Consider the following 25,394-nt stretch of genomic DNA (forward strand, 5'->3'; position numbering starts at 1 on the left):
CGTCTGCAAGCCCTTTTTTATGTGCAGAATAACTGAATAGTTGGACATTTTAAAAGAGAACTGTTTTTAATGTGGAGGCAGTTCAAAAGCTCAAAAATTTTCAAGAGTGATGCCAGTCCAATAATGTGACCAAAAACAAAAGCAGAGAATGCCAGAAGCACTCTGTCATCAAAGAAATACACTTGACATTTTGGGTCAAGGACCCTTCATCAGAACAGGGAAGATGAAAAGACAAGGGTGCTTTGAGATGTCGAGAGGAGGTGGATGGAGAAAACAAACAGAATATCTGAAAATTGTACTGCTAATGATCACTTTAAAACTTAGCATTTGAAGGTGCGAAGAGAAAATTGGAATAAAAAAGATAGTCACATTTATGGAGATTTGTAAGGGGGAGAGGGAAACACAGTTACATGTAATTATTAATTCTGAAGGCTGCAATCTACCCAGATGGAAGGTGATGTTCTTTGAACTCGTGTTGAGCATTGTTGGAACAATGTCAGGCTGAAAACCGAGGGGTCAGAATGAGCATGGGAATGGAGAATTAAAATGACAGGAGGCTGGAAGCTTGGTCACTCCTGTTGACTGAATAGTGGTCACAAACTGTCACCTGATCTGCATTTGGTTTCTTCAATGTCCAGTCAACTACATCATGAGCACCACACACTAAATGGAAAAACGACACAAGCAAATTGCTTCATTGCTTGTAAGAGCTGCCGGGTTGTATTGGGAAGGGTTGTGGCCGTCATGTGACAGCACTCCCCCCCCCCCCCCCCCCCAACCTAGTTGGAGGACACACCAGCTGCTAATCAAGGTTTGGTTCCACCCCACCTATTAGTGCATACATTGCCTTTGTACCCATATAAATTACCTAGCCTGGACTCTCCAGCCTGCCTGTACTTGACCTTGGGCCATTGGCTGTTGTAATGGGATTAACCCTCCTGGCACCGAGCCATTGGCTCCCTGTAAGTGATCTGGACTGGATTATAAAGGTACCATGTGCTCCTTGTTCTCCCTCTTTGCCAGCTTGGGACCACCCTGCTTCACTCCAGGCCTAGAAATGTGGAGAGTGCTGGGAAACTGTTGGTAAGGTGTGCACTGTTAAAATGGTTGGGAGCATTTAATTAGTGTCCCTTGTAGCACAGAGCTGTGCCTGCACTGAATCAAGGGGTGGTGAGGCACCATAGTGATTTTTTTTTTTCTTGATCATACTATGTACCAGTTCATTGTGTTTGTGTGTATTTTGTTCTCACGCTATTTTCCCCACATTTGCTATTAATTGTCCACTATTTCTTTCCCATGGCTGCTGTAAAGTGTGTGTGTTGTATCAGTTACCATTTCCCACACTTGCCTTCTGTAAATAAAATCCTTCCCCATCAAAACTGTTCAGAATCCTTGCTTTTGAGACCTACCAAACCTGTTTCCTCACTCACAACATGGGGAAACCGGATGATGTTAAAGAAAGGGTATTTGCATTACAAAATGGAGTGTTAATGCTGACCAAAGAAGATACCATGGAGGAAATGGTCCCTTTGGAATGTAGAAAGGAGGGAGGATATCTCTAATGGAATACCATTGGAGATGGTGTAAATTATTGGAGGGTGATCCATTGAATTAGGCTGCTGGAGTGGAAGAGTAGGATAACCAAGTCTGATCTGTTTTCTACACTTTTGAGCTGGCTACAAGAAGGCAACATGATTGAGAGCACGGTCAACTATGACGGAGGGAAGGCCTTGGTAAGCAAAATGGGTGACGGAAAGGCATTTGTAAAATCAAAGGCAGAATAAGTACAACGGAGATGAAACATGTAAATTGAATAATCCTAATGGGGTGCAGAGTAACAAGGTAGAGAAGATAGAAATGTCAAAAAGTCAGATATGGCAACGTGAGATTCGAGTGGAATTGGGAACAAAATGTTGCGCATGCGCAGGAAGCAGCATCAATACTGTAACAAATGGAAAAGGGATTGGGAAAGGGGCCTGAAGGGGTCTGAAACACTTTTGCCCAGATTACAGCAAATGACCTGAAAACAAGACACATCAAAATTATGCATTGTAGAGGCTCCATGAAGGGAATACCAGACAGGATGAGAGTGTGACTACAAAATCTCAGCAAGAAAGTATGAAAGCCCTTAAGTAGTCAGACCTGACCTGACATTTTTTTTAAAATATTTATAAATTTAAAACCATGAAAAAATTCACATAATTTATAATAAATACAAATCAAATACATGCTATAAAACCCCCATCCCCCTACAAAAGGAAAAGAAAGAAAAAGGAAAATGAAGGGGACAAGAGATCCTCAACAGGAGTGTCCATTACTTTAGTTTCTTTTAATATACTGAGTCCTTAAGGAGAAAGGGAATATCAGAGCTTCATTTAAATATTTACAATCATCCTTTGTAAATATGGCCTCCATATCTTCCAAAATATATAGTATTTATTTCTTAAATTATATAAAATAATCCTTATGAATGTCATTAATTTTTCTGGCATTGGTATGTCCAGTTGTCTTCTGTGATCAAGCTTATTTTGGTTATTTAAATGTCTTTTTTTTTTATCTAAATTTATCTCTTACTTAATAATAAGAATTTTTTAATTGTTAGTTTATCTAGATCTTTGACCCCATCTGTGTTGAAGTTGGTCATTCTGGTTGACCATATTGTTTTTATCTTCCAGTAAGAATTTGAAATGAAACTGATCTAGTCTCAACAATTGGTGATCTTGCATTGTTGAGCCGATTTACTGTCACTGTACAATCTCTTGCACAAAACATGTTCACTTATGTAGAATTATGAAGGTCTGCTAGTACCCACAGAGCTACCTACTGTTTGTAGTCAAATGAAAATAAAACTCTCCAGATGCTGGAAATCTCACAGAATATGTTAGGTATACTCAGTAGGTCTGGCAGCATCTGCACAAAGAGAAACAGTTGATGGTTAACTCTTGCCCCAGATATTCTCATGCTCACCGAGTGCTTCAAGTGCTTTCTGCTTTTGTTCTGGTTTGTTGAGGAGAGTTCATCCAGTAGAATGTAAATTTGTTTTGATCCCTCCAGTATGAACCAGAGAGTGATGATCAGTGATACTTGGTGGTGGTGCAGCAATGATTATTGCAACTGAGATGCACTGTCATAAAATGCTTGACTTTCAACTGAAACGATTGACACTTCTGGACGTTGACATTTTGGGTCAAGGACCCTTCATCAGAACAGGGAAGATGAAAAGACAAGGGTGCTTTGAGATGTTGAGAGGAGGTGGATGGAGAAAACAAACAGAATATCTGAAAATTGTACAGTTAATGATCACATTAAAACTTAGCATTTGATGGAAGGTGATGTTCTTTGAACTCGTGTTGAGCATTGTTGGAACAATGTCAGGAAATGTTTATTGCGAGTAATGTTCTTAAATATTTAATGCATTCTTTATATGCCTGTAAATCCTTTATCAAAATATTAGCCAGAAGCTTAAATGCATGTTGCTTGGTAAAATGTTTGCAATACTGGGCATTGAGGATTAACAACCAGTAGGTTGGATTTATTGTACACCGTGAACACGCCATGAATAAATCATGGCATTTGGTCCTTTTTATTGGATTGGCCTATATGAGGTTTGTGGCTATAGAGGCTTAAAATCACTTGTCTCATTGATGGGCAAAATGCATCAGAGCAGAGTGTGTTGGTGTCAAAAAACCACTGCACATATAAATTGACGGGAATGGGGACTTCAAGTCATCATATGATGCATTTTTGCAGTGCAGAGACAAAGGTCTCAAAGTATTGGCATTGTAGTTAAGTAAGTGCAAGATAAGGTGATGCATGCATTCAATTGAAATTTGGGGATTGGGATCAAAATGCCAAATTCCTGTTTTCTTTCATTAGAATGATTATACATGATCTGTCTTTGTCAGAGATTGAAATTATGCCATTTAAATGGAAGGATGCTAGCCTGCCACTTAACAAAGATGTATTTGCCTCTGAAGTAGCATAGAGAAGATTCACTTAATTCATGTGGTGAATGGATTGTCTTACAAACAAGGATGAATAGATTGGGTCAATACTGTCTGGTGCTTAGTAGTGATTAAAGCATAGAAGATCCTGCAGCATTTATATTGGATACTAAGGCGCCATATGAAGTGTTTGTTGCTGTTCAGAGACAAGATTCAAAATGATGGCCATGTAGTTAACAGCAAGGTAAAGAGGTGAATACATTCAATTGTGATTTAGGGATTCCAGTTGGGATCGAAATGCCAGGCTCTGATTAGAAAGATTATTCACTTCATTGTTTGTTGAAATTGTGTAGAATAAATGAGAGACTGTTTACTTATGCATGAACAATTGAAAGGATGAACTCGTCCCTGCAGCTGTGTAGTGGTATGACATTATTCTGAACAAGCAAATACCCTCATGGGTCCCAGCTATGCCTACCTTTTTATTGGCTTTATGGAGCAAACTATACTAACAAGCCTACAAAGGCAAGGCTCCTCAACTCTTCCTCTGCTGCTTCATGTACCCATGATGAGCTTGTTAAATGCATTCATTTTGTTGCAAACTTTCACTCCAACCTCAAATTTACTTAGTCCATCTCCGGCAACATTCACCCCTATCTTAACCTCTCTGTCTCCACCTCAGGAGACAAATTTTCTGTAGACACTTATTACAAACCTACCAACTCCTACAATTACCTCAACTACACTTCTTCACACCCAGTCCCCTGTAAGGACTCTATTCTTTACTCTCAATTCCGCTGTCTCCATTGTATCTGTTCCCAAGCGGAGGTCTTCCATTCCAGACCATCAGAGACACCCTCCTTTTATATAAAAAAAAAGTGGCTTCCCCTCCACCACCATCAGTTCAGCCCTTACCAGCATCTCCTTCATTTCTTGCACATCTGCTCTGGTCCCTTCTACTCCAGAGGCAAAAAGAACCTCACCTACCACCTCAACAGCCTCCATGTCCAACATATTATCCTCCCCAATTTCTGTCACCCACAATGCTTCACTTGTGAATCTACTGCATCCGGTGCTCCCGTGGTGGCCTTCTCTACATCAAAGAAACTGGACACAGGCCAGAAGATTGCTTCATTGAGGTTTTTGAACTATTATTTAACGAGCCTTTATGAAGGCTAAATTCAATTGAACATTATATGCTCTGTCTACATCAATGGCCAACCACTTTGATTCTGTGCCCAACTCCCAAGCTGACATGTCTGCCCTTGGCCTCATCCACTGCCAAACCAGGCCACTATTAAAATGGAGGAGCGACACCTAATATTCCATATGGGCACTCTCCAACTGGGTGGCATTAACATCAACTTCTCCAGTTTCTGCTGGACATGTTCTCTCTCTTCTCTGTCCCTCTATCTCCTTTCCTTCAGATCTCTGCCCTCTTCTGCCTCCATTCACTCTCCCTCCCCAGCTCTTTTCTCTTGTGCCCTCTCTCCCGATCCACATTTTGCTGCCTGCACCCCCTCCCCCACCCCCATCACCACTTTATTCAGGTGGCTGCCATTTTGCTCACACCTAGAAGGGCTGAGGACGGAAACATTGGCTATGTATCTTTATCTTTGCCATCTTAAGTACTCGGAGTTTCTCCAGCATTGTGCTTTTACCTCAAATAATATAAAGAGTAAATTGAAGTTGTGGAAAAGGCAATTGTGAGCAAAAACATCATAATAACTCATTTCCCTTGGATAATGTTTATTTGCGAGCTATCTGATTGTGTACAACAAAATATTTTCAACTGGTATTTCCAGTTTAGAATAAAATGTACAACTTAATAGAGATGTAATGTCTACTTCACCATTAACTGGAGCATTATTCTGCCCTATAAGATGTAACGTGGTATTAATACATTATAGATTCTTCAAATGGGATTTGTTTCTTAGTTACAAAACCTTTGTAGTGAAGACTGATATCCTCACAATACCAATGTAACAATTTCATTTCTAATCCTATCTTCTTCATCAGGTTTGTGAACTGTTATTCAACGAGCCTCTCTGAAGGCCAAATTCAGTTGAACGTTGTATGTTTTGCATGTGTGGCTGAAATTCTGTAAAACAACTTAAAATCATTCAATGTTATTGTCTGTTAATTCCCACTCCTCACCCCACCCATCTTCGGTAAATTCTTTTGAAAAATAACAGCATTGCACTGTACTTCGAAGCTGAACCACCCAAATAATATTTTTAATATTGTGAAATTAGGGAATAATAGTATGAGAAGGGATCTTTCCTGAGAACTAAATGAGCATGCTTGCCAATTTGATGCTTGCGTGATAAATTCTGCCACAACATGGGAGTTGTCTAATTATTAAACAGAAGCATTAATGATGTGCCCTTGTGTGGGTGCTGTTGAGAAACTGTTCTGAATGTTTACCTTGCGTGAATTGCATTGTATTTTCTGTGAGTATGATTTTAAAAAGTGAGTGGTGTATTTTGAATATTTTTGACAAAAATATAATCAGACTTGTTTGACTTTGGATGCAGGCATTGTACCATCAAAGACATTTTAATGTGACCAGTAGGAAGATGTGTTAAATCGTGCACTTTTGTTTTCATTTCAGACTGGAGCATTGCCGTTTGAACTTGTATGAACTTGAGTCTTGTGAGCATTAGAGACAGCTTCTTCAGGCCTATTTCCACTGGTAAGATATGTGACAGACTTTAATAACAGCAGATTTGGTCTTGAATATTATGTTCAAAGCTTTTCAGTAAAGTTTACATTTGAAAGATTGGGATCATGGGGCACTGAGGTCATCACGACTGACAGGTGTGTCTGCTAAATGATTCATTGGTTTCTTTGACACGCCACAACCAATTCAATCTCGTTGAGTAATTTTGCCTGCTTCGCAGAAATTAGAACAATGTATACTTGTGTGGGCATAACCACCTTGTGAAAGGATTAGTCAAAGTTCAGGTTTATTGTCCCAGTACATACATGACGTCATATACAACCCTGAGATTCTTCTTTTTCCTGTGTGCCAGGCAGAATTTCTACTTATCGTTAGGGCTAAAACTACTCCAGAAAAAATGTATACAAAAGAAAGAAATGTAAACAAACTGAAATAATATGCAAAGCAAAAGTCCTTATGAGTCCCTGATGGAGTTTGTTGTTGAGGAGTCTGATGATGGAGGGGGAGCAACTGTTCCTGAACCTGGTGGGGTGAGTCTTGTGGCATCTATACTGCATTCTTGGTGCTTGGAGAAAAGCACGATAGGTGTTGCATTAAACTTTTATCAACTGCACAAGTCACAACTTCAGTTTCCAGTTCATGACAAATTCAGTCAATCCACTGACCTCGTACAGGCATTGTTAGCTAATGAATGGATTCCATTTTTAGACGTCAATAAGGCAATTATGTCTCTGTCATAAAGTAGACAGAAGCCACTCGATATGATGACCAAATCTTCACAGAGAAACTCAGACTTCAGAAGGTATAATCTTGAGCAAAGAATTGCCAGAGGAATTCAGACCAGTGGCGTTCTTCCAGCAATTCTTTCTCACCATGTACCTCCACAGTATTGTATTGAATGGTATAAATGGACAGAAGTCTAATAAGAAAGAACAATCACTAAATATAGAGAGACTGTTCTACTATTCATCAAACTTTACAGCACTCAAAGCGGCCCCTTTGACCCTTCTAGTTCATGCTGAACTATTATTCCGCATCCTACTGACCTGCACCCAGTCCATACCCCGTCCACATTTTTCTTAAATGATAAGCCCACATTCACCACTTCAATTGGCAGCTCAATCCATGCTCCCACCACTCTCTGAAGAAATTCTCCTTAGTATTCTTCCTAAATGTCTCCCCTTAACCCATATTCTCTGGTTTGTTCAAGAAACAAATGTATGCATGAATGTCAGACAATTGAATCTAATGGGAGCTCATTTGAATGTGGGCGAGTCCTTAATTTGGCATTTATAACTCCAGGATGGACTGTTTGTCAAGAAGAAGTAAAACCAGTTCTGAGAAGCTTACATTAAGATTTCTGTCCCATAAGTTTCTGTAGCCCATCCCTTTGGAATACTGGTAACAGGTCTCTAGACCAGCCATTCTCAACCTTTTTTTTGCACTCCCCCATTCTGAGGACTCTGTTCAAAGTTTATGTGGCCCCCTTCCTGGTGAAGCAGTCAGATTTTCATTTCTTCTGTACTTTCTCTCCTACTGACTACATACAAAACATTAAAAATATTCATGTTGCGTAAGTTGAAAAGAAAGCCAGGGTTTTACTCAAATTTGCTGTTGTCCCCAGGGTCCCTCATTGAAAATGGCTGCTCAAGTGGTCCTTCCCCTCAGCAAATGAGCTTGTCAGACTTTGCCTGTTCAGATTCTTGCATGGAGAACTGCATAAATTATTATTGCTCTATAATATTCTGGAGGCAATTTGATGAGGGAGGTAAATAAAATTAAATAATGAGAAGATTTTGGAAAACTATGGTATTGTTTAAAAACAGGTGATTGCAATCAATGCCCTTGCTGGCACAAAACACCTAATGAGTTCTGATTCTGTCTTACTGGAAATGGGTCAAGTTGGATATTGATTAAGACACCCGTGTTCATTGGTCAACTCATCACTATTGGCCGAGGGATTTTCTTTTCCTCTTGCGTTATGTATCAAATCAGAACACCATCACAACTCCTTGGTTTTTGTTCCATAATCAGCTTCAAGTTATTGCAGATCCTGAAAACGGATGTTGGAAATACTCAGCAGGTGTCGGTAGAACCAATGGAAAGAGAAACAAATCAGTGAATCTCATCTTTGATTTGTGTGGTAAACCACTGTTTGTATATTTATCTGTCTGGGCATGCCCATTGGCATTGACAGTCGACCAGCATGGACGTGAATATCAGTTTTACATAACTTCCAGTCTTTTGGAGTTATTGATGGTGCATCAATTTGCCTTTCACTTTTCTTTGTGATAAACTGCTTTGCTCAATATGCACTACATGTTTTCCAAGAGATTTGCAGATTATTGCACTAAATCCTTTGCTCTACTTCACAACCAGGGAATAAAATATATACCTGTAGTTTATTTAGCCTGGTGATCTGTGCACCTTGAGCAAGGATGCTCAATTAAATTGGTTATCACAATTAAATATTTTGGAATAGATATTCCATTGGCAGTAGTTAATTATAGCAGGGGAGAGAATGAAAGCACAATCTACTGTATTTAACGGGATCTATCATGCTATTTGATCAGTGCAAATATACCTGAGGATGTGTGATTGAAAATGGAAACATTGTACTGATTCTGCTTTGGTTGAGGCAGAGGTAATTTGTGATTATCTTAATTTATGATCAGAGTTGCTTCAGTCCAATGAAACAAGTGGGCCAGTCAACATTGCAGAGAGCAAAGTGCTTATTGATCCATCATTTTATACTGTCGGCAGAATCAAAGTCTTTGAGGTCAGCACACAAGTGTCCAGTCCATCAAAATTCAACTACATTGATGCTTTGTGAGAATGTCTACACCAGCATGGTGGTCCCTGACTAGCCATCAGGGAATGAATGAAGAGTTTTTTGTCAAATACATCAGTGCCATGTACAGATGCAATTAAGTCTTGGCTACTTCAAATACATCAAAATTCCAGTAAATATCAATTCAAGTTTGATTAACAGTGAAGAAAAAAAACCACATGTAAATGGAAGAGAGAAATAAAATATTACATTAGCCAGCAGGGCAAAAAATATGCTATGTCAAAAGTGCAATAGTGTTATATGCCGCCCATTTACACCCAATTGACTTACAACGTTTGGAAGAATGGGAGGAAACCAGAGCACCCAGGAAAACTGACGCAGACAGAGACACTGGGATTTGAACCTCGATCCCACCCTAGTACAAGGAGGTTCAAGATTCTATTGTTGAAGGGAGATGTGCCAGATTTCAAGTTTCTGTACTTTCTTCCTGAGCATTGCAGCAGGAAGAGAGCGTGACTGGGGTAATGGGGGGAACCTTTTGTGATTTTGGCTACTGCTTTGAGGTGGCCCCTCCTGTAGATGAGGAGTTAATGGAGGTAACAAATGGTTCAGCACATGATCCCTCATAATCAGCACTGATTTTGTTCAGATTTACTTGCTAAGAGACTATGAATTAGAACAGAGCAGGATAACGTTTGTGAGACTTTGCCAATGCGTGATTGGATCAAACTCCATCTAAAGGAATCTCTGTTGGAACAGAATACATGTCATATGTGCGGCATTTTAAAAGGGAGGAGATTTGAACTGTGCTGACTCTTGGAGATGCCAGTAAAATTATTATCAATCCACTTCTTTTTGGTGGAAGTGCACTTTATTGAATTGCAGAGTTCAGCATCTGGCTTAGCAGGCATCCATCAGAGACTAGACATGTTGCAAGTCGTGCTTTTCTGATTTTGAGGAGGTAATTTTGCACCTGCTCCTAAACTACTACCTACTTAAATGATTAAAATTGTCACTGTGGTCTGAAAGGGTGAAAGTGTTCATATGATTGCAATCAATCCAATCAACCCATTTAAAACAAAAGTGATTTTATATCCTTTTTTTAAAAAAAAAATCAATGTGCTGGTATTCACCTGCAGACACAGCCAACTGAGTTGCTGGGTTTGGATCTATAAACCCAGGAAAATAATTCAACTCCGTATCCAGAATATTTTCTTAATAGCACACTTGACCATAACAGAAGGGGCTACATCTACAGTGCTTTGTTTGGAACAAAGACATTTTTTTTTCATTTTTTTTGCTCCTGTGCTCCACAGTTTTAAAGTGCATATTCAAGATTTTATTAAAGGGTATTTGTATACATTTTGATTTGATCATGTAGAAATTACAGCACTTTTTACTCATGGTCCCCTCATTTCAGGGCACCATAATATATAGGGGACATAACAATGGTATGCATATTAAAGTAGTCTTGTGTCATAATTTGTTGCATATCCCTTGCATGCAATGACTGCTTGAAGTCTGTGATTCATAGACATCACCAGGTGCTGAGTATCTTCTTGGGTGATGCTCTGCCAGGTTTCTACTATAGCCATCTTGTTTGTTTCAGGAGCTTGTTCCCTTAAGTTTTCTCCTTGGCGTATGGAAGACGCGCTCAGTTGAATTTAGATTGGGTGACTGGCTTGGCTATTCAAGAATTCTCCAGTTTTTAGCTTTGAAAAACTCCTTTGTTGCTTTAGCGATTATTTTTGGGATCATCCTCTTTCTATAGGACAAAGTGGTGTCCAATGTGTTTGGAGGCATTTCAGATTTATTGCACTTGATTGAGCTTGAGCAGATGAGATGTTTCTTTTCACCTCAGAATTCATTTTGCGACTGCCATCAGCAATTATTACATCATCAATGAAGATAAGTGAGCAGCCATACATGCCCAGGCCATAACACCCCCACCACCATGTTCTTCAGATGAGGTGATATGCTTTGGATCTTGGGCAGTTCTTTTACACCTCCACTCTTTGCTCTTGCCATCATTCTGGTACAGATAAACCTTGGTCTCATCTGTCTACAAAGATCTTTTCCAGGCTCTTTTAAATACTTCTTGGCAAACGCTAATCTGGCCATCCTGTTTCTATGGCTAACTAGTGGTTTGCATCTTGCAGTTTAGCCTCTGTATTTCTGCTCTTCTGCACACAGTAGTCATTGACCCATCCACACTTGCCTTCTGAAGAGTGTTTCTGATCTGTCAGACAGGCATTTGAGGATTTTTCTTCATTATGATGAGAATTCTTCAGTTATCAGCAGTGGAGGGTCTTCCTTGGCCTACCAGTCCCTTTGCGATTACTGAGCTCACCAGTACGCTCTTTCTTCTTGATGATGTTTCAAACTGTTGATTTTGGTAATCCTAAGGTTTAGATGTCACTTACTGTTTTTAATACTTCGGTTTCAACCTCGTAATGGCTTTTTCTTTTAAACTTTCATTGCCACAACTCTGGTCCTCGTGTTGAAAAATGGCATCGACAGACTTAGAAGCAAGCCTCGTTCTCTTCTACTTGCACCGATGAACCAATTAAACATACCTGAGTACTCACAAACACCTGTGAAGCCAAATGTCCCAAACATCATGGTGGCCTGAAATGAGAGAGCTATGTATAAAAAGTGTTGTAATTTCTACATGGTCAAACCAAAATGTATACAAATAACCTTGAATAAAATCTGGAATGTGCCCTTTACTCACACATCAATTTAAAACTGTGGAGCACCGGTTCCAATAAAGGAAAAAAGTCCCTTTGTCCCAAACAAGATGGAGGCACCATACATTCAGCAAATCAAATGATCAAAGGTGTGTTACATGTTACAGAATGTGTTGGGCTTATCATGCAGTCTTGATAGGAGGAGGGGACCCTCTGTTCTTCTACTTAAAATAAAAGGCAGTGTTTTCCAACATTTTCTTAGTGGTTGAAGCTTGGTTTATAGCTGCAAGCAATTGGAACCATGTCATTACTACTTGGTATCAAAATGCTCATAATAATCTCTCCAAGAAAATAAAAATGTACGTTAACAGAGTGATGTTCATTTAGATCCCCATGTTTCTCTTGAAATGTCTAATTTTTTTTTCCTGTTTATTTTTAACTATGATCTCTTTCCACCAACCACCTGCCCCAACACCTGGTTAGCTCACTTAGTAGATGTACCAGTCAGTGCTGTGTTATTGATGAGAAAATATGGCCAGACATAACTGCAAACTGTTCTGCTTCCTGGCAAACAAAATGCCAGGCTGGACAGAATTGAGGAGCTGCCTTCAACATTCAAGGCGACAGCTTGGTAAAGCAATACCATTTGCAATCTTGTCACTGAAACTGCCAAGTTAGGAATGCAGTTAGTGCCATCTGCTTTCCTATCTATTACAGCCTTGATTTCAGCTGCCTACAGGGTAAACCCTAGAATTTGCTTCCCAACTGTTTCTCCTAATTTCCATAAAATGTAGAAACAAAATTTGGCCATTCAGACCAACTAGTCTCCTCTGCCATTTGAATTATGACCAATGTAATTTTTTTTCCTTTCAACCCCATTCTCCTGCCTCCTCCCCAAAACCTTCTGATATTATAACTAATCAAGAACAAATTAACCTCTGCTTAAATCTTCCCAATGAGTCGGCAACAAATTCCACAGATTCACCACTGAAGAAATTTATCCTCATTCAAAACTCCCCAAAAAACCTACTTCCTTGATCAAGTTCTGGGTCATCTCCTCCTCCTCCCCCCCCCCCTCCTCATTTATGGGACAGTTTTTAATTGCATCTCTTTGAAATTTCCAGCTTGAAATTTTTACTGCAATATTAAAGCAAATTGTCAAAAACCTATTTAGAAACTGGAGAATTCCTACTTATAATTTTATTTTCAATAGGCAGTAACACGAGTGTTTACAAGCTTATCTCCTCCAGTCTGATCAAGAGCAGCAATTGATTGTAATATTTAACAAAAGCTCATTTACAAATAAATGATTAATTCAATTAAAACTTGCACCATCAATTCTTGGTATTGTTTAGCCATTATTTATTAACTGTTTACTCAGTGACCCAAAATTTTGTGGCCTCTGAGATGATTTCTGCAATGATTTTATCAGAAGTGGAAAAAAAAATCCTTTGGAATGCACTTTTTTCCAGTCGATGCAAGTTCTTTCTTGGAGGGTGGCAAAGCATAATTGAAGTCCAGGTTTGCAGGATTTGTCACACATTGCTAAACTGCTTCCCTTTTCATAGATTTGAGCTATGGAAACAGCCCAATATGGTTTAGATTTTCATAATCTGATATCCAAGTGATGATTTAAAAAGAGCATGGTCAAAATGTTTTGATAAGGATCTTAAAGGGGCAAGTGATAGAGTACAGATTCAAGGTTTGGATCCCCAAGCACATTGTCTGGACAACTTAAATTTTCACACAGTTGGACATCACAACAAAATGCAGGAGGTTTTAGAAAGGCGTATTGATAGAGTTAGAAGGGTTGACAAAGATGGGAAGGAATAAGGCTATTAAATATGAAGATTTTAAACTTGCATGTGGGGTGGTGGGGGTCAACAACCAAAGTCATAAAATAAGTGACTGCTAAACAAGTCCTGAACACAAAAAAAAAGCAGGACTAATCCAATCAACTAGTTGCAGTGGTCTTGCCTACTTTCAGTCATTAGTAAAATAACGGAAGGTGTCATGACAGTGTATTTGACCAGTGTACCAATAACATGCTCAGTTTGGGTTTCATCAAGACTAGATGGTTGCACTTCATATTCTTGACCTAAATATGAACCAATAAACTGAGTTCCAGAGGTGAGGTAAATGACATCGAATGTGACATCAGTGAACCTAGTAAAATTGAAGGTGACCGGCAATAAATGGAACGATACCTAACAAAAATGCTGTATCATTTGCAGGTCAATTATCCTGACCCCAGGATATCACTTTATAAGCTCCTCAGGAAAGGGTCCAAGGGCCAGCCAATTTCAAATGTTTCAGAGATCCTCAAATTAAAAGTGGAAATGTTCACTGCTCACACAATGTTCAATTCCATTCATGAATCCTCAAGAATAAAGCAGACCATTTCCATGTTCAAGACCTCAGCAGCATTCAGGCATGAAGTAAATTTAAATTTTATATTGAGACCTACTGCCCGAGCTGCCCTATTAACCCACAACCCCCAGTACATTTTGAACAGTGCAAGGAAATCGGAGACCCCGAGGAAAACCCACGCAGACACGAGGAGAATGTACAAAGTAGGATTTGAACCTCAGTCCTAATCGCTGGCACTGTAGCAGCATTATGCTAACCGCTGCCATGAGGGAATGTATTTTGGGTCATCTAATACTGGCAGAACATGTATGGTAAATGGCATGGATCTTAGAGGTGCTGATGTGCAGAGAGCCTTGGGGTACAAGTTCATAGATACCTGAAAATGTTGCCCCAGATAGATAGGGTAGTGAAGAAGAAATTTAGCTTGCTTGCCTTTTGTAAGCACAAGTATTGATGATAAGATTCAGATAACATAATGCAGCGTTATGAGTTATTAGTTTGTTCATACTGTATGTAGTTTTGTTTGCTACAGTATGGAAAGGATGGGTAGCATTAGAAAGAAAGAGTGCAGAAGAGATCTTCCAGAATATTGGGTGGAATTAACCACTTTAGTTGCAAGGAGAGATTAGATAGACTGGGATTGTTCTCACTGGAGCAAACTAGGCTGAGGAGTGTCCTGATGCAGGTTCATAAAACTGAAAGTAGATAGAGTAGGTAGCTATGTGGCAGCATGCCATTAGGCAGGTGAACCATCCCCGCTTGTAATCCACGCAGCGGGGCAGCCGGCCAAAATGGCGCCATCGGGGGTTTCCCCTTCTTCTCAACATCAGGCTCAGAAGCCCACGCTGGGGGACCACGGGATGTCGGTGCCCCTCAGCGCAGTTCTCAGCCAGGTCTGGGCTGGGAGTATAAGTTCTGCTCACTGAGCTCAACCTGTCTGGTTGTGTGTTCTTTCAGTAGCAGTGTAGCTGCCACTACAATTGGTGACCCCGACTGGTTCAAACGTCTTTGAACCCAACATGAGTGAACCTGGGATCAGTGCTATAGCCATCAAGCTGCCTGTCTTCTGGGTTCAGGAGCCAGAGACCTGGTTTGGCCACACGGAGGCTCAGTTTCACCTCCGCCAGATTTCGTCCGACACAACCAAATTCTACCATGTGGACCAGGCCACCGCCAACCATGTGCTGCACCTCGTTCAGCACCCGTCCGCCAAAGACAAATATGGGACCATCAAGCGAGTGCTCACCGGATCCCTCGGACTATCCAGGCATCAGTGTGCCACTCGGATGCTGCACCTCAATGCCTTGGGGGACAAGTCCCTGGTGGAGCTGATGGACAAGATGTCCGCACTCATGGGTGATCACACCAACTGCCCACTCTTTGAGCGAATTTTCCTCAACCATCTGCCTGACGACGTCCAGCTGTTAATGGCCCAAGAGAGCTTTACTGACCCGTGGAAGGTTGCTCAGAAGGCATGTGCTATGGCTCGAGCGATTCCCGGAGGGCTCGGTGGTCCAGCAGGTTATGAGGCACAGGCATGACCACACCAAGCCTGCTCCTAGCGCTGTGGTAGAACACCAGGCCCCTGCAGGGGCCAACAAGAGCATAACCAGGGGCACGGCATATGCTCCAGGCCTCTGCTTCTACCACCAGCACAGTAGAGCCAAGGCTCAGAAGTGTTGCCAGCCCTGCTCGTTCCAGGGAAGCGAGCAGGCCGGCCGCTGTTAATGGTGGCTGGCCAAGGACACAGCCTCCACTACCTGCGGGACTCAGTTAGCAGTCGGCACTTCCTCGTTGACACTGGGGGCCAGATCAGCATCATCCTGGCCACAGCCATCGAGTCCAGGAACCGACCTCAAGGACCTCCCCTCCGTGTGGCCAACAAGACAGTCCACTTCCAGATTGGCCGACGAAAGTTCTCGTGGAAGTTCACCGTCTCGTCCCTTCCAACCGCCATCCTGGGTGCCGACTTCCTTCTCGCCCATGGCCTCCTGGTGGACATTCGAGGTAGGCGTCTAGTAGACACCCGGACTTTCCAGGCTGTTCACCTTGACGCTTCCCGCACAGAGCAGCCGCAGATGTCCACGATCAGCAAGCCCAGAGATGAGTTCCAGCGAATCCTGGATGAGTTCTCAGCCCTCCTCAGTCCACAGTTCCCCATTGCCTCACGCGCCATGGTGTGTTCCACCACATCCACACCCAGGGTCTACCGGTTCATGCCAAGGCACACCGGCTCCCGCCTGACAAGCTCCAGGTGGCGAAGGAAGAGTTTTTGCATCTGCTGGAGTTGGTGATCATTCGGTGCTCCAACAGCCCATTGGCTTCGCTGCTCCACCTGGTCCCAAAAGTCTCCAGTGGCTGGCACCCTTGTGGAGACTATTGACGGCTTAATGAGGCAACAGTTCCTGACCGCTACCCCATCCCTCATATCCATGGTGCATGGTGTGAGGGTTTTCTCCAAGGTTGACCTGGTGTGCAGGTATCACCAAATCCCGGTGCACCCTGAGGACATGCCCAAGACAGCCATCATCACCCCCTTTGGCTTGTTCGAATTCCTTCGCCTGCCGTTTGGGCTAAAAAACTCCACTCAGACCTTCCAACACTTCATGAACTTAGTGGGCAGGGACCTGGATTTCGTCTTCTTTTACTTGGATGACATCCTCATTGCCAACAGGGATCAGGCACAACACAAGGTCCATTTGCCCGCCCTCTTCTCCCGGCTGGCCGACTTTGGCCTCACCATCAACCCAGCCAAGTGCCAGTTCGGGAAAGAATCCATGCAGTTCCTGGGCCATACCGTCACGGCTGAAGGAGCCACACCCGCTGCTATGAAGGTCGCCACTATCGAGGAGTTTCCACGCCTGGACAACCTCAAAGGGCTGCAGGAATTCGCAGGTATAGTCAACTTCTATAACCGATTCAGCCCAGGAGCCGCGTGCATCATGCAGCCACTATTCGCCCTCATCACAGCCAAGCACAAAACGCTCACCTGGACCCCAGAGGCCTGAAGTGCATTCGAGGCCACAAGGACACCCTCGCGAAAGCTACCATGCTCGCCCACCCGAACACCGACCTGCATATGGCGCTCTCCGTCGATGCCTCTGCCACAGCCGTCGGCACCGTCCTGGAGCAACAGGTGAATGGACAATGGAAGCCACTGGCATTCTTCAGCCGGCTTCTCCGCCCACCAGAGCGCAAGTATAGCGCCCTCAACTGTGAGTTACTGGACATGTATCTGGAGGTGCGGCATTTCCGCTATTTCTTGAAGGGGAGGATTTTTACCATCTTTACTGACCATAAACCCCTCACTCAGGTGCTCACGATGGCAAAGGATCCGTGGTCAGCTCACCAGCAGCATCACCTCTCCTTCGTGTCGGAGTTTACCACTGACATTCGGCACAAGGCGGGGAAGGACAACGTGGTCGCCGATGCACTCTCACGACCGGCCATCTGCACGCTGACACCCGGCCTCGACTTAGACCAGCTTGTCTGGGACCAAAAGTCTGACGAGGAAACGCGAGCCTTCAGGACTTCCATCACGGGCCTGTGGTTCCGAGACTTCCCTACTCCTTGTGGAGAAGGCACCGTCCTGTGTGATGTCTCCATGGGCACCCCACGACCAGTGGTTCCCCAGCAGTGGCGCAGGCAAGTCTTCCATCATATCCACGTCCTTTCGCACCCGTCCGTCAGGTCCATGGTCCGTATGGTGGCAGAGCAATTCGTCTGGTATGGGCTGCGGAAGCAGATCGCGGGCTGGACCAGATCATGCACCCATTGCCAGATGTCCAAGATGCACAGGCACACCAGGGCGCCCATGCAAGAGTTTGAGCACATCCGGTAATGGTTCAGTCAGATGGACATAGTCGGACCCTTACCAGTTTCCCGGGGCAACCGTTACCTGTTCACGGTGGTAGATCGCACCACTCATTGGCCCGAGGTGATCCCTATGCCAGACAACTCCACAGACTCCTGCTCCCAAGCACTGTTGCACGGATGAGTCGCCAGGTTCGGCGTTCCGAATCACCTTACCAGTGATCGGGTTACCCAGTTCACTTCTGCGCTCTGGGCACAGCTCGCCAACAGGTTGGGGAGTATAAGTCAGTCTTAAGACCATGAGACGTAGGAGCAGAAATAGGTTATTAAGCCCATTGAGTCTGTCCTGCCATTTAATCATGAGCTGATCCATTTTCCCACTCAGCCTCACTGGCCGGCCTTCTCCCCATAACCTTTTGAGGCCCTGACTAATCAAGAACTTATCAATCTCTGCCTTGAATACACTCAATAACCTGACTTCCACAACCACCTGTGGCAACAAATTTCATAGATTTGCCACTCTCTGGCAGAAGAAATTCCTACACATCTCTTTTCTAAGCAGACACTGCAATTGTCAGAATCAGAATTTATGGTCATAAACAAGTCACACAATCGCTGTTTTGCGGCATATGTTAATATTATGAACTATCTTGCAACAATAAGATATATTTTAAAAAATAATAAAAATATTTGTGCATGAAAAGTAAGGCAGTCTCTTTATTTCATTCATGAATCTGATGGCAGTGGGGAAGAATCTGTCCCTGTGCCGCTGAGTGCTTATCTTTAGGCTCCTGTACCTTTTCCCTGGAGTTAGCAGAGTGAAGAAGGTGTGGCCTGGGTGGTGGGGATCTTTGAGGATAGAGGCTGCTTTTTTTTGTAGATGTCCTTGATGAAGTGAAGTCTGGTGTCCTCTTGTCCTAGACACTCCCACCACAGAAACAATTTTTCTACATCTACTCTGTCCATGCCTTTCAAAGTTCTAAATGCTTCAATGCCCCCATTCTTTTAAATTCCAACAAAAACAGGCCAAGAGCTGTCAAATGCTCTTTGTATGAAAATTTGATGAACTTGCCTGGATGATTGAACTCTAACAATGCTCAACTACTTCTCAGCAGCCTGTGTGATTGGTATTCTATCCACCACCAAAACATTAATTCCTTTCACCATTGTGTGTCATTGATAAAATGTACAGGAGTTATCTACCTAGATTGCTCTCTCCCAAACCCAAGAACTCAACTACAAAGAAAGACAAAGTATCAGCCACATTGAGAAAATATCACCTGCATGTACCTTTCCATGTTGTACACCATAGTGACTTAAAATAAACTATCATGCTGACATAATTTGTCACTGGGTATAGACTCTGACCTGTCTCTCCACCAGCATTGTGGAAGTGTACCTTCCCCAGAAATTCAAAGCGGCAACTTGTCACCACTTTCTTAAGAATTTAGGGAATGGACATCAGTAATATCCAGATCCTGACCAAAAAAAAATGAACAATTAAAAAAAAGATTTTGGGCAGTTTGGTTCGTCCTAGTTATAAGGTTTCAGGGTTTGTTGGGTGCAGTAAGAGTGCGATGTCGCTGAAGGCACTGATATGACTTCGCCCTTTGTTTAACTGAATAGAAATGGAATTCAGTCTTGAACTGAGGATATCAGCTGGCACAGAGCCTGCAAAGGAACGATAAAGATTATTTTGGAAGGAAGAGGGAATGCTGAGAAAGACTGAAATGTTTACAGCCTTGGATTGTATTTTGGGCAAGAAAGAAAAGTTGAATGGGCAGCATTTTAGTGTGGCTGGGAGCTGGTAGCAAATTTCAAGGAAGAGATAAACTCTGAAGGCCTGATAATATAAATTAAATGTTTTAAAAGCATCCCTGCTGTTTATTGTGTGAGCATATTACTTTATCCCAATTCACAAGTGAATATTAGACACTTTTTGGTTCTGATAGCTCAGTGCTTAGAGCACTAGTCTTGTAAACCAGAGGTTGTGAGTTCAATCCTTGCTGGGCCCTCATTTCTGTGAGGGGTGCTGGACTTCCTGTCTCCTTACATTAGACAAAGTTAAAGAATTTCATGTATGTTACATTATAAATGTGGTATTACATGACAATAATCATTTTTCTAAATTAAACCAGTTTAACATTTAGTTCAACTAAAAGGCCATCAATGTGTCCATTGTACTTTATACCAAACTTTTCTCAATGGGGCCATACACCCTCCCCACTAGGGGCCATGGCACATATCAGTGGGAGGTGGGGAGGGGGCACGGACTGAATCATAATTTTTTTTGTGTCGTTGGCATGTGGAAACCAACTAGACTCCCTCACAGGGAATGGGGCCCATAAACTTTGAGCAGAGCCCTCAGTGGACCATGGTCAAAAAAAAGGTTGAGAATGGTTGATTTATACTATTGCTTTCTGGAGAGTGATGAAAGATTAAAAAGGTAAGGATAACGATCTCTACCTTTGGAAGCCAGTGGTAAACTTCCTAATCGTGCCCTCACCTGGCAGTGCAAGTTGAAATTATTCAGCACCTTTTTGGAATAAGTCCAAATCATTAACAGGTAGGTAATTTTAGCCCTTTCAAGTACTTACAGTAATGTCCAGGAGATGTAAGTAAATTGACAGTACCCTAAAGTGAAAGGCATTACTACGGAATGTTCTCAAAGATGCATCTTTCCAGGTATACTTACCAGGCAACCTTGTACAGATACAGCTCTAATATGTGGAACTAACTGAGACAAACGATCAGGCTCCTGGTTGGTAGTCATGCCAATATGTTACAAAAACAACATTACAATAGAATGTAAATACACAAAATTGCTGGGGAAACTCCACAGGTTCAAAGCAGGCATTTTTTGCGTCTTTACAGTACCTGTGGACTTTTCTGGTTTCATTGCAATAGAATGGCCCATTTGTTGATTTACATTCCTCTCCAGCTGAAAGTAAAATCTTTCAGGATATCATGGTGCCATGAAAATCATACACCGACCGCTTTTACCTTTAACGCATCCTGCCGAAAATTTTCATCATGTGCTGTTAAAGTTGAAATGACAGCAAAATGAAGGGCAAGCCGAGAGCTCATTTTTGCAATACAGGTGTCTTTATTTGTTGAACTCCCTCTCATTATTCTGATCAGTATATAAAAAGAGTGCCTGCTCTCTCTAGTCTCACTATCATTGGGATGAATTATCTCCATATCAAACATTTCAATAATTTGCAAATGTGAAGTATGAGCAAATGACGGGAGACTTCAATTTTGTTTCTTCAAAGACATTCATTCTGGGAATACAGGTTGAAATATGGAAAAAACATTAATATCTACATTATGTGAGTACCTCTCAGGATGAATTCACATGGCAACTTTCTATTTGGTTCCTCCGTGCTGAGTTCCTCCAGTATTTTGGTGACTTTCTATTTGGTTACGGTCATTCCCAACTGTGAATAGCAGGTGAAGTGTTGACATTACATAAGCTCTACACCACTATTTATTGACTGAATATTCCAGTTGACAATGTAGCTCTGTGCTTGAATAAAAATACCAGTCACTCAATACAAATGTACAGCAATTTATTGTGGAACATATTAAAAGTCAACAAGATGTGATCAGATTCTGCGCTTCTCTTTTTAAGTGAGATTCCTTTGGGGAAACTGAAAACACAAGGAATCCGAAGAAAAGCTGAACCTCCAACGTCACCAATTCAGACTCTTGTATTGTTTGCATCAAAATAATTAAGTAGTTCACCCAATAAAGAAAGTGACAATGTTCTCCATGAATGGATTTCTCATTATTTGCCTATCCTTTCACACTCCATTTCAGCCTTTATTCTGTTTTCGTATCCAAAGCTGCTTTAAGTTTCTTCAATGCCAGTGCATCCATGAATGAGAATGTGATGAATAGCCACATGGATTAGGTCTTGATTTTCTAATGAAGTTCATCTAAATTTCATTTTGTAATTTTGCCCATGTAAAGTATCTGACACCAGATGGCTGATGTGTTTTTTCATTGCAATTTATTTCCACCTACAAAGGTAAGAGTACAGAATACAGGATTTCTTTGAGAGCATTAACTGGTGATTTCTGTTGTCAAATAACCAACTGGGAAAATTCCACAGATGTTTTGAGTCTTGCTTTATTATTTGACTTCACAAATTTTATCCAGCGCACGAGGTAGTTGCAGTGTTTGTTCCTTGACACTTTTAAGTTCCGTAAAACTAGTAAATGTCAAACTTGGTAGAAGCTTGCATCTGCAGGTTTCGTATTTTCTTAACACACTTTGAACTGGTTTACCTTTTGATCTCCTCACTGAGAAGCTTTTTACAGCTGATTGGGTTTTAATTTAAATCGTCAAATTCAACATTGCAAAGAACGTGCAGAATTGCATTTCACTTTGAGGAGTATTTCATAGTGAAAGGAAAAAACATGCGGGAAAACTCAGCAGGTCAAACTACTCTATGTAGCAAAGATAAAGATACATAATGAGCGTATTGGGCTTTAACCCTTCATCAAGGTATGGAAAAAGTGTGGCAGATAGTGAGTGGGTTGAGAACAACATATTTCTGTTCATTGCCTCCAGTTTTTGTTGTTCTGACTTGATTACTACATCTGCCATTTGAAATGAAGTGATAATATTGAGAAGACAACTTTGTTAATGTTGATGCTTTGGTGAGGGGTGGGGGGTGGGGGGGGGGGCGGAAGAGCCAGTTATAGGCACTGACAAAAGTTGCACTCTTTCTGTGCTTTTCTATGTATGGCCGTAGGTAGTTTCCTTCACAGTGGGTCACTAAAGCCATTCTTCTTGCACATTTCATTATGGATGCTTTCTCACCATTTTCAGCTACAGGGCTCAAATCTTGGCTGTCTGATTTTGCAGTGGCATGTCATTACATGTCAGAAGTTGGAGGGAAACTCAGCTTTGTCCTACGTTCCTTCCTGATATTGCATGACCAACGGCCAACCGTCCCAAGTCAAATCTCATCACTGAGTGAATCAGACACATAGAGAAAGGCATGTTCCCCGGCTAGAAAAATAGAATTATTCCTGAAGAATTCTTCATGGAATTTGAAAAAAAGAACAGTCACCCAGATAATTTTCCTGCATAAATGTAATTCTTGTACTCAGTTGCTTACCTACCATAAATTAAAACCTCAAAAGTAATTTCGAAATTGCAATGCTAATAATAAGCTTGTCTCGTCTTAAACCCAAATGACTTCCATTTTAGCTTGACCCTTCATGGTAATGGGGCACAGTGATTGTGTAAATGTATTTTTTTTTGAAAGGACCTTGAATGAATTTGCACGGGACTCTGAAATATTAACTGCTTTCCATAAAGAAAAAGGAAAATAATAAAACAAAATCTGAACTGCTCTGTCCAGTCCTCCTTTCTTTGATTTTAAATTTTATTGTGCACTGAAAAAAATATTGTAACAGGAGAAGACTATTTAATACATGGAGCCTGATCGATCTTTCAGCTAAATCATAAATAATGTCATACATTTTCCTTAATATGTTTTTGATTATCAGAAATCTATCAGTCTCTGATTCAGAATTAATTTAGCACAGATTTTGTTTGGAAAACAAAGTTTCAATATTTTTCTACACTCTCATGATGAATTTTTTGAGCCATCATTCGCATTTTATTAATGAGTATGATCAGACATCTTAACGGTGCCTGATGGCATGCCTTAAACTACTTCAGCTTGGCCAGAAGCCTGCAAGTTCTCTCGTATACCTAAAGACAAAGAGTTTCCATGGAAAGTGAAGTGTTATCCAGTTTTTGACACAGCTGGTGTGATTGATCTGTGTGTGGTCTCGATGGTCTCCAGAATTAATTAACTTCAAATGTAAAAGTCCATAGAACTTTAAATTTTAATACAAGTCGAGGATAGGTGAGTGCAGTTTTTAATTGTAATGTTTTTGAAGATCTGATGAGTTAAATATCTTTTCTGCTTAATAGAGTAATGATACAGGAAAGGAAGCCTGCGTGAATAAACTGCTGGATTTCATTTGACATGACAGTCAGATAATGATGCATGGATATTATTTTTTTGCTTTACACCAATTTTCTCACTTCTTCATCTCCCCTGAAGAGATTAACACCTTGCAGGGAAAGGTTTCCATGGACACCAAATGGTTATACAATACCTCAGCTAAGGAGTGACTTATTCATGTGATTTCGACAGTAATTGACAGTAGACTATCTAACTGGTGGTTTGGATCACCTTGCCTCACACACATCTCACTTCCACAAGGCGCACTGAATCGTGACAGGGAGTGGTTGATTCGTCTTTCCCTAGTCCAGGAGCGCTGGCGCTAATTGCAGAACCTCTGCTGAGATCAGCTAACTCTACGCATGAAGATTTGAAATCTAAAATGTTCTTTTTCTTGCTGCTTCATTCGCTGAAAGTTATCAGAAAAAAAGGAAACATATGGTCCCTTTGGAATTGCTCCACTGTAAAACAAGATCGCAGCTGTTCCTGTTCAAGCCTACAATTCTTTCCCTACTTTGCCACCTAAACCCCCCTATGTTTAGGCCTTCAAATTTATCAATGTCAATCTTGAATAGAACAAATGGCTAAGCATCAACAAACCTCTGGAACAAAAAAAATTTCAAAAGATTTACAGCCTTCTAATTGGACAAATGTCTCTTTCTTTGTCATAAATGGCTGGCATAATTGGAAGAATTTTCTGTAGTGTGAAAATCATGGTCTCCAGTGAAGATGTGTCCCTTTCATAATTAGATAATTGTTGCATGAGTTGTGAGGCTTAATTCAATTACTGGCAGACAGTTCCTCTGTAATAGACATTGGAATGGACCTTTAAAAGGAAGATGTTGGTTCGGATCCCATGCTGCAGTACTTCTCTGATAACACTCAACTATCACTTTTGGGTAGTATAGATTAGATATTTGGAAATATGTAGAAACTACAAAATCTCCTCAAAACCTTGATATTTAATATGTACAATTTAATTCCAACTTGATAGCATATATTTTTCAGAACTGAAATTACGGTAAAGAGGAATATGATGTTAAGTAAAATTGAATCCATTTTTCCTCTGGTTTAACAACTAACTAATACTCCTGTTCACAGGTCTTGGCTA

At 41.4% G+C, this 25,394-nt stretch overlaps 1 protein-coding gene across 3 annotated transcripts in view; it reads left to right on the forward strand.

The window, feature by feature from the left end:
* Positions 1-25,394, forward strand: part of sema6d (semaphorin 6D) — a 284,007-nt gene that overhangs the window by 65,151 nt on the left and 193,462 nt on the right. For all 3 annotated transcript variants that reach the window (XM_069910619.1, XM_069910620.1, XM_069910621.1), the window contains one exon: positions 6,559-6,639. The gene's annotated coding sequence lies outside the window, so the exon portion shown is untranslated. The remainder of the gene's footprint in view (positions 1-6,558; positions 6,640-25,394) is intronic.

This window comes from Narcine bancroftii, chromosome 14 (assembly GCF_036971445.1).
Source record: "Narcine bancroftii isolate sNarBan1 chromosome 14, sNarBan1.hap1, whole genome shotgun sequence".
Lineage (NCBI taxonomy): Eukaryota > Metazoa > Chordata > Chondrichthyes > Torpediniformes > Narcinidae > Narcine > Narcine bancroftii.